Here is a 15,576-nt window from a genome sequence, read left to right as displayed (position 1 = left end):
TATGTTGTATAGATATTGACACAGATATAAATAATTATGTGAAGTTTATACGCCACTTCGGGGTCTTGATTTTAAAGGTCATTTGAACCAACAGAGTACGTTGGTTTTTAAATTCACCCATGTAGAGATTATCTAAGCTTGGGTAAGCTTATTCACTGTGTAGCTTTGAAAACGAGTAATAGTGCAGCCTAAACAAATGAAAAAAGAAAGGTCATTACCAATGTACCCTTACAATAACTAACTCCTGAACGATTAAGAATGATACGAAAAGTACAGACAAAAACAGCATTGGATTGATTGTGACGTTGAAACTTGCTCAACCATGTGGTTGTGAAAGCGGAGAAAGAATTAGATATGACTAGATGGATGGAAAAGCCATGGGTAAAGCGATTTACGTTTGTCCTTTCTTTCATAAGTCAAATAAGTATGTGCATTTTTATTTTTTGCTCCGAAACATTCGCTCGATATTTTATCTCGTCATTTAGGCATGTTACCTATGGACGATCGATCGAATCATTGACCAATCAGCTATCACATTTGTGCATCTTAAAGAAAAAAATCATTGAGCAAGATTTATAGATGGTACATAAATGAACGACATGTCCTTGTCCAATAGATTTATTGTGTCGGTGCCTCTGCTTGACAGTAAAAATACATAATCATGAGAGACACCCATGACATACCCTGCCTGTGACGCAAGAGATTGTGACGTCATTAGTCTTACTCCTCTGTCAATGAAAAAAAAAATTGTCGCATCGTCACCTCTTGCCGCTGAGTATAAGGCTCGTCTCATTGGCTATTCCTCTCCCCTTTTCTCTCTCTCTCCTTTTCTCTCTCTTTTGTCTCCCCTCTCTTGCTGAGTATTCTCTCTATCTCGCTTTGATAAGAGTTTCTATTTTTGTGAGTGTCTAACGCGTTCTCCCCTTGTGCGTGCTTTGCCACTTCATCTATCAAAGTTTTTCTTAGCTCAGAGTCTGTCCTCTCGTTCGCCAGAATTGGTTGAGTCAGTGATCTCCAAGGGTGTTTTACTTTATCCTCTCTTCCCCTCCTCCCCCCCCCCCCCATCCCTCCCTCCCTCTCCCTCTCTTCTCTCTCCTCTTTTCTACCTGTTCTCTTCTCATACTTCTCTGCAAGACGACGAAGAGGGAAAAGGATTAGCGCCCGCTCTTGCCTTTAACGTACACCATAAAACATAAATTTTTCTTGAAGGCATTATTTACCCTTTGCAGATGAAACAAAACAAAAACAGCTTTTGTGCAGCAAAATAGTTCTAAACTGTGAGAGATAGAAACAACCAATATAAAATTGTTTATCAGTATAATCAATGTTAAGTATTGTTAAAATGTACAAAATGTGAGCAATGGTTATTATAGTTAATGGAGAAAAAGAGTCATATCTCCTTATATCTTAGACTTTACTGCGACATTTCTAATATGTGAAAGGATGTTTTGTGATACAACTGACCTACGCATATGTATCAATGTGATAATTCGAATATCTTTTTTTTAAATAACTCCTCCCAATAGTAAGTAGTACCTTTAAATGAGATGGATCTCATCCCCTGCGTCAATTCTTTCCCTTACATTTACCTACCTGCAGTGTACTGTGCTTTAATTGCACACAGAGGTAGGGATAGGAGAATGGGGGGGGGGGTAATACGAGAGAGAGAGAGAGAGAGGTTGGCCACAGTGGCTGAACATAATGCCCACCCCGTCCGCTACACAACCTTCTACAACCAAAAACAAAAACAAAAGCAAGAAAACACACAAACAAACAAAAGACATAAAAAACCCAAAAAATAAGCAAAGCAAAAACAAGAACAAGAAAGAAGAAAGAAACTAGATCGGCAGGATCAATTTCGGCCTATTTCACACATTCCGCGATACTTGAGCTTTTGGGGCATAATGTTTCTCCGCCCCCTGGAGGACAGCTGTCCTTACCATGAGTCAAATGTATGTGCCACGTAATCATGCCCTCTCCCGTGAGATAAAGATTATAGCACTAAGACAATAAAAAAGAGGGGAAACTACACTCCTATCATGTAGCCAGTAACCTTCAGCGTGACTAATGTAACGGAGCGTCTTCTGTCATTATAGGATGAGGAGAGTAAAATGCAATCATTGCACTCGGAGCGAACAGGCATGGAAGCGGGAAGCCGTCAAAAACACAGCGGAATTTCATATGAAACCCATCTTGCGGTGTGTATAATGTTCGGTTTCAACCACTGAATACTTTGACCAAGCAATAGAGAGGGAAATAAAAAAAAAGTTTAATGGCAGTAGTGAAAGGAAAGAATCCAATTTAAAGAGAGAAACTAGAATAGCAGTCGAAAATTGGGATAAAGACAAGAATAAGAGAAGGAAATAAGAATAGTATATAAGGAGGAGAAAAGGACGAAGATGGTGATGAAGAAGAAGACGATGAAGAAGTACAGCAGAAACAAAAAGAAGCAGATGTCCGTAGAACCAAGTAAGTAAATAAGAAGAGGAGGTAGAGTTAGTTCTTAGTTTGCTGACGTTATTCACGCAGTAGGCCTATTCATTTCTTGTATGTAGGTGGCGATTAACGACTTTATTTGACAGTCGTTATGTTGCTCCTATCCATCCGTCATCGTTTGAGAAGAAAGCACGTTGTACATGAATGGCGGGTCTCTGTCATTCATTCCACGATCATTTTTTGAGAACAAAAGCTTCAAACAGCTCGACTCTTCATCGTTGTAACCTCCCGGATGAGCCAACCCGCCAAACGTGTACCGCCAGAGCACTCTCGAAAACCAACTTACCCGCGCAAGCACAGGTTTAGAACGAGAGCGACAAAGCTTGACATTTTCGATAAACTGATCGATTTGTGCAACAACGCGTCCTTGCAATTTTCGCGCTTCCGAGAATGTGGCGCTATTTATTACGAATGATGTCTCTTTCTTTGATTTTGTTTCTTCGTTTCTTCGTTTTCCCTTTTCCGTTTCTGTTTTTATTCATTTCTTTCCTTTTTGCAAGATGGAAAGCCACGTTTTGCCTAGAACAGAACATGTTTCATCGAACAAGGGATATGGCAAGGAAAAAGTCAGCGTTGACTTTAATTATGTGCGCCTGCAATAATGCTACGATATAAATGTCAACGTGCTTTCTTTTATCCTCACTGTCTCCAAGAGGCAAAATGCTGACATTTCGCGCGTGTAAACGTAGCAGTACAAACATCTTTATATTTTGTGCTTGGTTGACGACAACTTCTCATGATACATCAATGAGGTGGGGGTGATGTTCGTTATTCTGAAGGTTCGTTAATCCAAAAGTGAAATAAGGTTCGTTATTCCGGAACACACAAACTCCCTATAGATGTTTGTCAATCGGAAAATGAAATACCTTTTTTTTTTTTTTTTTCATTCAAACATTTTGTATCATTATTCGTTATTTTGAAGGTTTGTTATTCCCAGTTTATTCCGTTCGTTAATAAAAAAAAAATGAAATAAGGTTCGTTGATTCGAAAATGAAAAGAAATTGCTGGCTTTAAACAAACCTTCGGAATAATGAACCGCATTTCATTTTCGGATCGGAATAACGAACCTTCGGTATAACGAATTGTAACCATGTGGTCGTGATACGTCCATTGTGTGCATGCGTTATGATGCTATCGCGACTGATCGGTAGTGACCCTCGAGTAAACCAATACAGTGCAATGAAAAGAAATAAAGTATTGATGTATTCCCGGGATTGACCGGCCACAATTTGACTTCGATAAAAACTCACCTGTTTAAAAGTTGATGCACAGTGTACATGTAATCACCATAGCCACCACTCAAAAGGCGAGATTTCCGTATCACAATAATGATAGATAAAGCTACTTGATAATCATGACTCGAGTATTTCGAAGATGATCTTTTCCTTGAAGTCGCAATGCTATCGTGCTAGGGCTGTAGTATATTGTATGCTTTATGAATAATGGTGCCATGCACTTTTGAAGAGTAGTTAGACAGAAACGATCTTACATTTCATTGAACAGGTACAGCTAATGTAGTATGATCTAATTTAATCTGATCTAATCGAATCGCATCTAACCTAATCTAACAATAAGATTTTCATTTTCCTTTCCTTTCTTTTGCGGCTGTGGTTATATGTGTGAAATCTTGTTTGTATGTTTGTTCCTGATGTTTTAGTTTTTGTTTTTTGTTTTTGGTGGGAGGTAATAATCCCAACAAAAAAAAGAAGAAAAAACCCAAACTTCTGCAATGAAAGCACGATAACACCAGTCAATCATAATACTGGCAATATAGGGGCCTACAGTATCGACCGTTTTCTCCCTTTTTTACTGATTTCCCAGCGGTATCATGTCGTTACAGCTCCCCTTTTCAGTATATTCGAGCGGTTTTCATTACTTAAACAAATGGAGAGCGCAATGATTATATAGCGTCAATTTAGTAAGAAAAATAAACTTTTCGCTGCAAACTTTGTTATCTTATATAAACATACATTGCTGGGTCATAATTTCAAAAACACTGTTGGTATAAAAATTTCGCATGTTTGAAAAATATGAGCTGTATAGAACCGTGCAGACCAATAAATAAACTAGTTATGAGTATGGTGATAATCAGTTCATAATTCTCTAGTCACACCATAATAATAAACACTATAGTGTATGCTTTCTTTTTTTAGTTTTGTTTTTCGCAAACATCTGCTACCTCAGCAAAGTTCAACAACATATTGAGCCACTACAATGCTAAAACATGTCCCTAACAGTGTGTCATTCTTTTATACTTATATTTTCCCATCGAGACACACACACACACACACACACAACACTTTTTTCAATAATCTTTATTTAAGTTCTGTCATTTTACACAACAAACATTCATATTGAATGTAGACAACAATATACAAACAACAGTGATTAATCAAACAAAAAAAAATACTTAATCGATACATAAACCTGAGAATTATAACATGTATAACATAAAATTTTATATACATCTCAGATCAATATACAAACTTTGTCGCATACCCCCCCCCAAAAAAAAAAAACTCCTGACCTTCCCCTCCCCCCTCCTCCGTATCTTAGTTCTAGGGTTCTCTCACACACACACACACACACACACACACACAACACATGCATACAAACAAACAAGTTCACACGTATACTGCCAGGGAATTTTAGTGAGGGAATAGTGAGTTCATATCTTTCGCTGAAAGTATACGTGCAGTAATCCATTCATCCTTGTTGTCACCTGACTGCTTTGTGATTGGCCAGAATTCCCGGGGGGGGGGGGGGGGGAGGGGGGTCACGCGGTGTTTTCCACCTTAGAATTGGCACCGCGCACTCACTGTTAATTCTCACATCGCGTGAGCAATTGATACCGAGATCCATTCATTTAGCTGACTGGACTGTGGATGGCCGCTGCATAAGGGCCTAACCAGTATAGGTCCTTTAATATATTCAATATTGCCAAGTGTTTGGTTACTTCGGTTACGCATTCGAATCGGATGACTGCCCTTACGAAAAAGTCCTGTGGTACTCCTGTGGTAATTACCACAGGACGGTACCACAGGACAGTACCACAGGAAAGTACCACAGGGCAGTACCACAGGAATTGTCCTGTGGTATTTTGGGACATACCACAGGACGGTACCACAGGAATTCCTGTGGTATTTTGGGACGTACCACAGGGCAGTACCACAGGAAAGTACCACAGAACCGGTACCACAGAACAGTACCACAGGAATTCCTGTGGTATTTTTGGACGTACCACAGGGCAGTACCACAGGAATTCCTGTGGTATTTTGGGACGTACCACAGGGCAGTACCACAGGACTAGTACCACAGAACAGTACCACAGGAACTGTCCTGTGGTATTTTGGGACAGTTCCACAGGTCGATCATTACCACACAGCATTACCACAGGGCAGTACCACACAGCCTTTCCATGGTACCACAGGAGAGTACCACACAGGATAGATCGAAAAAAAAAATCTGGGAGAATTTTAGCCACATATTAAGAAATATTCCTGATAGGTGAGTGATGGATTTCAGGACAAACATGGCCCTACTTAATAACCTGTCCTACTCCTAACATATAACCTCAAACGAGAGTCTAATGGCCAAGTGCCAATCTAGTCCTATAATAGATCTATATAGTCATATTCTACTCCTAGGTAGCCATCGACAGTATCAATACATATATATATGGCCGTCTATCCGTAAAGCATTAAGGCATGGTTACTAACTCGATTATACTAAATCAAGATATGAAATTACACTTAATAACAATATCTATGATATTGGGAATAACATAACATAATTAGACAATCTTTCATAAAGTTCAAAGTAAGTTCCATCATTAATATTTTGACTTTTTAAGTCATATATGTATTTTCTAAAATCTAGAGTGGTTTTTATGAATATTCATGAGCTATGTAAAAATTTGTACCACAGGAGTACCACAGGAGTACCACAGGAGTACCACAGAAGTCCTTATGAAATTTCTCATGCTTTACATCAGCACTTTCACTAAATAGGTAATACTGTAGGAGTATAGGACAGGATAAGTAATGGCAAATCAATTGCTATAATTCACAGCATAACTCATCTATCAATTAATTGAGGAATATTAATATGTGCTTTTTTGTTTGTATTTTTGTTATAAGTTTCAGTTGATTCTGCCTTACAATTTTCCTGTGTGGTACTCCTGTGTGGTAATGCTGTTTGATATTCTCCTGATGTGATAGTCCTCTAGTACAAAATGTTCAGAAAAAAAAAATATCCTGTAGCATTTTTCTATGGCACTTACGAATTTAATTTGCTGTGTGGTACTTCTGTGCGGAATAGCACCATATTATGATTTTCCTGTGGGATTTTGGACAGTTCCTATGGTACTCTCCTGTGGTATACATCGAAAATAACCACAGGAATTCCTGTCGTACTGTCCTGTGGTACGTCCCAAAATTCCACAGGAGAATTCGTGTGGTACTGTCCTGTGCTATGTCCCAAAATACCACAGGACAAGTCATGTGGTACTGTCCTGTGGTAATATCCTGTGGTACTTTCCTGTGGTACTGTCCTGTGGTACTGCCATGTGGTACTGTCCTGTGGTACTGCCCTGTGGTACTGTCCTGTGGTACTATCCTGTGGTACTGTCCTGTGGTACTGCCCTGTGGTACGTCCCAAAATACCACAGGACAAGTCGTTTGGTACTGTCCTGTGGTACTGCCCTGTGGTATTGTCCTGTGGTACTGCCCTGTGGTACTGTCCTGTGGTACGTCCCAAAATACCACAGGACAAGTCGTGAGGTACTGTCCTGTGGTAATATCCTGTGGTACTGTCCTGTGGTACATCCCAAAATACCGCAGGACAATTCCTGTGGTACTGTCCTGTGGTACTTTTCTGTGGTACTGCATTGTGGTACTGTCCTGTGGTACTTCCCAAAATACCACAGGACACGTCGTGTGGTACTTTCCTGTGGTACTATCCTGTGGTACTTTCCTGTGGTACTGCCCTGTGGTACGTCCCAAAATACCACAGGACAAGTCGTGTGGTACTGTCCTGTGGTACTGCCCTGTGGTACGTCCCAAAATACCACAGGACGAGTCGTGTGGTACTGTCCTGTGGTACTGCCCTGTGGTACTGTCCTGTGGTACGTCCCAAAATACCACAGGACAAGTCGTGTGGTACTTTCCTGTGGTACTATCCTGTGGTACTTTCCTGTGGTACTGCCCTGTGGTACGTCCCAAAATACCACAGGACAAGTCGTGTGGTACTGTCCTGTGGTACTGCACTGTGGTACGTCCCAAAATACCACAGGACAAGTCGTGTGGTACTGTCCTGTTGTACTATCCTGTGGTACTTTCCTGTGGTACTGTCCTGTGGTACTGCTCTGTGGTACTGTCCTGTGGTACTGTCCTGTGGTACTGTCCTATGGTATGTCCCAAAATACCACAGGACAATTCCTGTGGTACTGTCATGTGGTACTATCCTGTGGTACTTTCATGTGGTACTGTCCTGTGGAACTGCCCTGTGGTACTGTCCTGTGGTACGTCCTAAAATACCACAGAACAAGTCGTGTGGTACTGTTCTGTGGTACTATCGTGTGGTACTTTCCTGTTGTACTCTCCTGTGGTACGTCCCAAAATACCACAGGACAATTCATGTGGTACTGTCCTGTGGTACTGTCGTGTGGTATACGTCCCAAAATACCACAGGACAATTTGTGTGTATACTGTCTTGTGGTACTGTCCTGTGGTACTTTCCTGTGGCAATGTCCTGTGGTACTGGCCTGTGGTACATCCCCGAGTACCACACGAGCCTGTGACACAGTACCACACAGTTACTGTGTTAACATATATTTGTGTGGTACATTGTGTGGTACCAACCAGTACCACAGGGAGTACCACATGAGCCTGTAAAACAGTACCACACAGTTCCTGTGGTAACATTTATTTATGTGGTACATTGTGTGGTACTGACAAGTACTACAGGGAGTACCCTACAAGCCTGTGGTACAGTACCACACAGTTCCTGTGGTAACATTACAAGTGTGTGGTACATTGTGTGGTACCGACAAGTACCACAGGGAGTACCACAGGACTTTTTTGTTAGGGTGATCACGCAGACAGCTTTATTTATTACAAACAAAAACCACACTTACGGTTTCCTTCCTCCGTCTGTCTGGACGTTGTATCCGTCTAATGTCCAAATAATATTATCTCTGTATTCTGTCATTGACCTATCAAGCTAATCCTTGATTTTTACCTTTTTCCTTCTCCACTTCCTCAAAACATCATTTGTACAAAACGAGTTTTGTGCCAGCCCCGCTTTTCTTTGAATGTTCAAAAAATCTACGTGTATTTCCCCTCCCCCTCTCTCTATCTCTTTCAACCTCTCTTTCTTTCTCAATACCTATAAACAATCCTTTAATATTCTTTTGTATTAAAAAAAGAATAAATCATTACATTCATTTGTTACATTTTTTTCTTCGTACGACCAAGTCCCCGTGATATGAGACTGCGTCATAGCTATCATGGCTGTTGCTTATTAGAATAAAGAGTTGAATAAGTTGAATAATTCACTCCAATTCTAATTCAGTTTTTCCTTGTTTCCATCTAAGATTAAATGTATACATTTGAAAACTTGAAATGTTTTATCAATTTGTGAGAATTACAAGTCATAGAGTATGATACGAAATATAATTATACGAATAATATATAAGAGAAACAATGATATTTTGAAGGGATTACAAAGAGAGAGAGAATAGCACAAATGTCATTTAAAATCTTGTCTAAGATAAGAAAGACATGGATTTCTTAAAAGTTTTTTTTTTTCATTTTCACGAAACAGTCATTTCTCATTTTCGCGAATCGGTGATATAAGTTGTTACGACAATATGCTACTTAAGATGACGTAATACATTTTAACATAATGGTCTTCCAAGTCGCCAGTTAGCTCACACAAAATTCTACACTGAACTTCCCTTTTCACGTGCAACTAAAGGGGGAAAAGAGTTTCCTTTTCACTATTTTATTTTTCTGTGTTGCAATAATCTTGCAATTATCAATTTTTGGGGAAAGGTCGTATGTGGAATAGATTATATCAACCCCATAATACGGTTGTTATCAAATTCTTTTTCTTCGTGTATTTACGACAAGCTTTGGCAAATAAAGGGGACGTAATGCGGAATGTATTTGAACTTGTACAATTTCGAAATTTCCCTAAGAGTATATCTTTATGCCTTTATGCACCATTCATTTTATTCGGTAAAAGACTTTCAAGACAACTTTGTCCTTTAGAGGACATTATACGTCCTATATGGTAGTAATTGCAAAACGTGTGATAGCGGAGAAGTCAGTCTCTAGATATTACGCCATTTGGTCAGCGTATGGTCAGCAAAGCTCTGAATGAGACCCGTCTGGCCCGGCCGACTGGCCAGTCTGTTTTCATTAAACTAGCACTACATTCCAGCCACTCTCCGTTTGTAGATAGAATAATTATTCCAAAGTTTTGCTACGGTTGAACATTACAGAATCGTTCCTCTCTTACATTTCTCTGGCGCAGTCGCCCTATGCAAATGAACTATACTTCAACAGTTTATCCAACATGGCGTTTTTAGATGATGCGAAAAAGGAGAGGGTTAAAACGAGCCGACTACTATACTTTTTCCCCTTGAATACCCTCAACACTGGTTGCGACGTAGTGATTGATTGGACGTATTTATTCCACAAACGCCTGCCCTGCTGACTTCGACTCCTCATTGTCTAGACTGAAGGTAATTATCCCATGCAGGTCATTAATAATATCTTTATGACAAGCATATTAATACGGTCAACCACCCAAATCGTCTTGGGCGTTCCCCATAATCATCTTCGCATGTCTAATTAACTCATAAACACACTACAGTCAATTTTGTCTGTCACGTTGAGTGTTACCCGCGCTTAAAGCATGTGCCACGCCGCCTGACTGTTCAGTGACCCGCCAAATCTGTTTATGCGTGTCACGTGATTCCAAATTAAGTTTCGTTTTGGGTGTTGTAGGTTTCTTATTGTTTGTTTAAAGTGAGCAGTGATGACGTCACTCGCATGGGAATGCATCCCACGTGCCTCTGAATAATGTGCCTTAGCATTTTGACCTTCAATAATTTCATGTTTGCAATATGTAGTGTCGAGATGCTCGTCAAGATATACTTGTCAATACTTAGAAACGTCACTTAAGTTCCCGGATAAGAGAGACTTTTGGAGTAAGTAACACGAATGGTAAACGATGTCTAAGGACTAAACGATGATTATTTTTCCCCTTTTTTCAGCTCAACCGATAGAAATAAAAGTCATGTTCTGTGCAGTCTGCGCATAGTTTCTCCAGCATGCCTTTCCCATGCAGGCTTGAGTTGTCAATGATCAACTTAACCATTTGGGCATCTTATTGGTGTATACCAGTTGTTCCGACTTTTTCTTATTAGGTGATACGCTATCAGCGTATCACCTATTGTGATTGTCAAAATCTCTCTTTATTTAGGTGATACGCTATCAGCGTATCACCTATTGTGATTGTCAAAATCTCTCTTTATTAGGTGATACGCTATCAGCGTATCACCTATTGTGATTGTCAAAATCTCTCTTTATTAGGTGATACGCTATCAGCGTATCACCTATTGTGATTGTCAAAATCTCTCTTTATTTCTTTTTATTCTTCTTTCTTTCTGGACAATTTTGTGTCATCAATATCTCAAGAATGACATTACGGAATAACATGACATTTTCAGGGAACATGTCTCATGACAATATCTAGCCACAATAAGGTTTTCATGACAGTAACATATCTATGACGTCGTCTAGGCGCCATTTTGTGATTTTTGGACCATGTTACATGATCGATCATAACTTCATAACTAAAGGTCATTTCTGTATCATTTTTTGTGGACATAAAGTTCAGGTCACGTTCTATCTTACTTCTTTTGATGCTAATTACCTAGGACATCATTAAGTGCGCGTAAGCGCGCGTCAAAATTTTAAAAGGCTCAAAACAACTTTCCAATGGGAAATCTCGAAGTTTCAGACAATTTTATGCGTTTCAAACAATTTTGCGCGTGCGCGTCCGTCCGCGCATTTTCGCGCGCACAGCGCGTCAGCAACATGAAAATACACTTTTTTTGACAGATTTGGATTCCTGATACTTTGAGCAACAATATCCATTGATTTCTAATCGATTCCTACAAATAACAAAGCAATGCACTTGCGTCAAAGTTCAAATTTCGCCTGCGCGTCTATGTGCAAATATAGTGAAAAAACATGTCTTTGTTTATTTCGCCATAGCTCTTTAAAACGTCAGGTGACCCTATGTTTTTATTGCATATTACAAAAGCATATAAATTGGACATGACGTTTCAAGTATCATTATTTCCATAATTACATTATGACGTCATCATATCGTCATCTGAAATCAAAAAAGTGGAATTAATTTTTTTGAGGTACTGTTTCTGACATTCATTTGCTCGTATCTCTGTTGTTTAAGCTCAATATTATCCCAAATTCAGATATGTTGTACTTTGAACATTTGCCTTTCAAGTCCATGTCATGGTTTTGAAATTTGATGACGTCATCATGCTTTAAATTGTGTTTAAAGGTAAAGACGCAAAATCGGACAAGTTTACGTGTTATGTCTATGGGAGGTGATTTTTTTAGAAACCATGCATTGACTTGACAACGTTTAAGCACCTTTATCTCAGCTGATTTTGCTTCATTTCCTCTGAAACTTATTTATGTTGTAGCTGTGACAATAAGCTGCAGTAATCATGCATTTTATTCTTTGAAATCTCCTCATGAGGTTGACAATTTTGCAATTTAAAACTGAAAATGAGAATGGAATGCGGACCAAACGATTCGTGATTCATCTTTCACGTACATAAGCTTACGTTCCTCTAATTTTCTCGTCGAGACGTATGGCCGAGTGGTTAGAGGCGTCGTCTTAGAAACGTGAGGTTGCACACGTACGGGTTCGATCCTCACAAGAGCACGAAAGAAAATAATAATTTTTTTTTAACTTTTTGTCTTCAATGGAGTACTACACCTTCGTCCATGTAGAAATCACGTTTGCATGTAAACACACCTATACGCACACACTCACACAGTATACCTTTGTTTTGCGTTGGAGACTGCATTACTTCGTCTGCTGCAAAATTATAGTTTTGCAGGTTGGGCTTTTCAAACTGATACAGTATACTGTAACAAAATGAAATTTGTTCATATCAATTCAGTAACACAATGTAGTCGTGGTTACTTTGTGCTGATTTATACATGTAACAAGCTATACATTGTAAAAAAGGTATTCAGTCTTCTGTATTGATGATTATTTGTCAATTAGTGGTTTTTGTGGAGTTTCAGATAGTGATAAAAAGTATGGATGATAAGTGCAGCGATAATTCCTATAGTTAGTTCAAAGCTGTGTTACAGATGTTTGATACATACATTTAGCATTGTGTGTGTGTATATACGTGTGTATACAGGTTGGCCATATGACACATTCTAGACAATTACTCTTAATTGATTAGCAAACGTGATCAGCTATGGAACTGAATATGGTACTAATGTATGATGTTAATGATTCTAATTAAACTGTGACGAGTTTAAAGGGATAGCGTAACTGTGTGTAAAAATAAGGCAATTATAAGGATATTTTAGGGCAATTTGATAACCATGCCTATAATAATTTCATACAGGTACTAATGCCTCCCTCATATTCATGTGATAGATCGTCATGTCAATAGCAAACTGACAACGTATGATGAATGTGTTATATATCGAACAACTGTCTTTCAAGTCCATAACGTTCCCCATATTTTCCCGTCGAGACGTGTCGCCGAGTGGTTAAAGGCGACGTCTCAGAGACGTGAGGTTGCGGGTTCGAACCTCACAAGATCACGAAACAAAATACTTAGCTACTTTACTGTTTTTTTTTTCTTCAATTTTGTATTACATATTCGTCCATGTAGAAATCACGTTCGTATATAAACGCACCTATACACACACACAGACACACACACACGCCATATCCCTCTTTTTTGTGTGTTGGAGACCACATTGCTTCGACTGCAGCAAAATTTTGCAGGTTGACTTTGTCAAACCGATCATAGTATGTAATGACGACGACTGAGGTGTTGTACTTTGAACAATTTTCTTTCAAGACCATGTCATTGTTTTGTAATTTGATGACGTCATTACACTGAAAATTGTGATTAAAGGCAAGGTATCAAAACCAGCCGATTATAGGTTTTATGTCTGCGGGACGTATTTTTCCCAAGTTGCCAGAAATGGTATAGCGACCTCAGTCGTTACAAGGCCGCTTTTCCGTCTAGCAATGCAATAGATGTTCACACGGCCGCGTTAGTTGAGTGGGCATTGACTTTCCCCCCGTTATATCTATACATTGTTGTTGTTTTTCTGTCTTACCATTTCCGTGGATGACCCGTGGCCGAGTGGTTACAGAAACGGTTTCGCATGCACGCTCAATATAACTTCAAGGTGCCTATATCACATTCTTTTCTTTGTCGATCACAGATGACTGTCATCTGATGACCACAAGCGTATCACCTAACTCGTCCTCAATGTGACGAGTTTTCATGTCTCGTTATTAGGTGATACGCTTTTAGCGTATCACCTATTGTGTTTGTCAAAATCTTCCTTTCTTTTTTTTTATTCTTCTTTCTTTCTGGCACATTTTGTGTCGTGAATATCTCAACATTGACATGACGGAATAACATGACATTTTCAGTCAACATGTCTCATGACAATATCTAGCCACAATAAGGTTTTCATGACAGTAACATATCTATGACGTCATCTAGGCGCCATTTTGTGATTTTCGGACCATGTTACATGATCGATCATAACTTCATAACTAAAGGTCATTTCTGTATCATTTTCGTTGGACATAAAGTTCAGGTCACGCTCTATATTACTTTTTAATGTTAATTACCTAGGACATCATTACGCGCGCATTAGCGCGCGTCAAAGTTTTTAAATGCTTAAAACGACTTCCCAATGGGAAATCTCGAAGTTTCAGACAATTTTAAGCGTTTCGCGCGTTCACGTCCGTCCGCGCATTTCCGCGCGCAGTGCGCGTATGCAACATGAAAATGCACATTTTTTGACAGATTTGGATTCCTGATACATTAAGTAACAATATCCATTGATTTCCGATCAATTTGACCTATAACAAAGGAATGCACTGGCGTCAAAGTTGAAATTTCGTGTGCGCGTCTATGTGGAAATATAGCGAAAAACATGTCTTTGTTTATTTCGCCATAGCTCTCTAAAACGTCAGGTGACCCTATGTTTTTATTTCATATTGCAAAAGCATATGAATTGAAAATAACGTTTCAAGTATCAATATTTCCCTAAATACATTATGACGTCATCATATCATCATCTGAAATCAAAAAAGTGGAATTAATTTTTTTGAGGTACTGTTTCTGACATTCATTTGCTCGTATCTCTGTTGTTTAAGCTCAATATTATCCCAAATTCAGATATGTTGTACTTTGAACATTTGCCTTTGAAGTCAAAGTCATGGTTTTGAAATATGATGACGTCATCATACCTTAAATTGTGATTAAAGGTAAAGATGCAAAATCGGACAAGTTTACGTGTTATGTCTATGGGAGGTGATTTTTTTTTAAACGATGCATTGACTTGACAACGTTTAAGCACCTTTATCTCAGCTGATTTTGCTTCATTTCCTCTGAAACTTAAGTATGTTGTAGCTGAGACAATAAGCGTCAGTAATCATGCATTTTATTTTTTGAAATCTCATCATCAGGTTGACAATTTTGCAGTTTAAAACTGAAAATGAGAATGGAATGTGGACAAAACGATTCCCGATTCAGCTTTTACATACATAAGTTTACGTTCCTCATATTTTCTCGCCGAGACGTATGGCCGAGTGGTTAAAGGCGACGTCTCAGAGACGTGAGGTTGCGGGTTCGAACCCCATAAGATCACGAAACAAAATACTTAGCTATTTTACTTTTTTTCTTCAATTTTGTATTACATATTCGTCCATGTAGAAATCACGTTCGTATATAAACGCACCTATACACACACACAG

Source organism: Diadema antillarum, unplaced genomic scaffold (assembly GCF_040938485.1).
Source record: "Diadema antillarum isolate AM-2024a unplaced genomic scaffold, OU_Dant_1.0 scf00000231, whole genome shotgun sequence".
In the NCBI taxonomy this organism is placed as follows: Eukaryota; Metazoa; Echinodermata; class Echinoidea; order Diadematoida; family Diadematidae; genus Diadema; species Diadema antillarum.
This window is presented reverse-complemented; position numbering follows the sequence as displayed.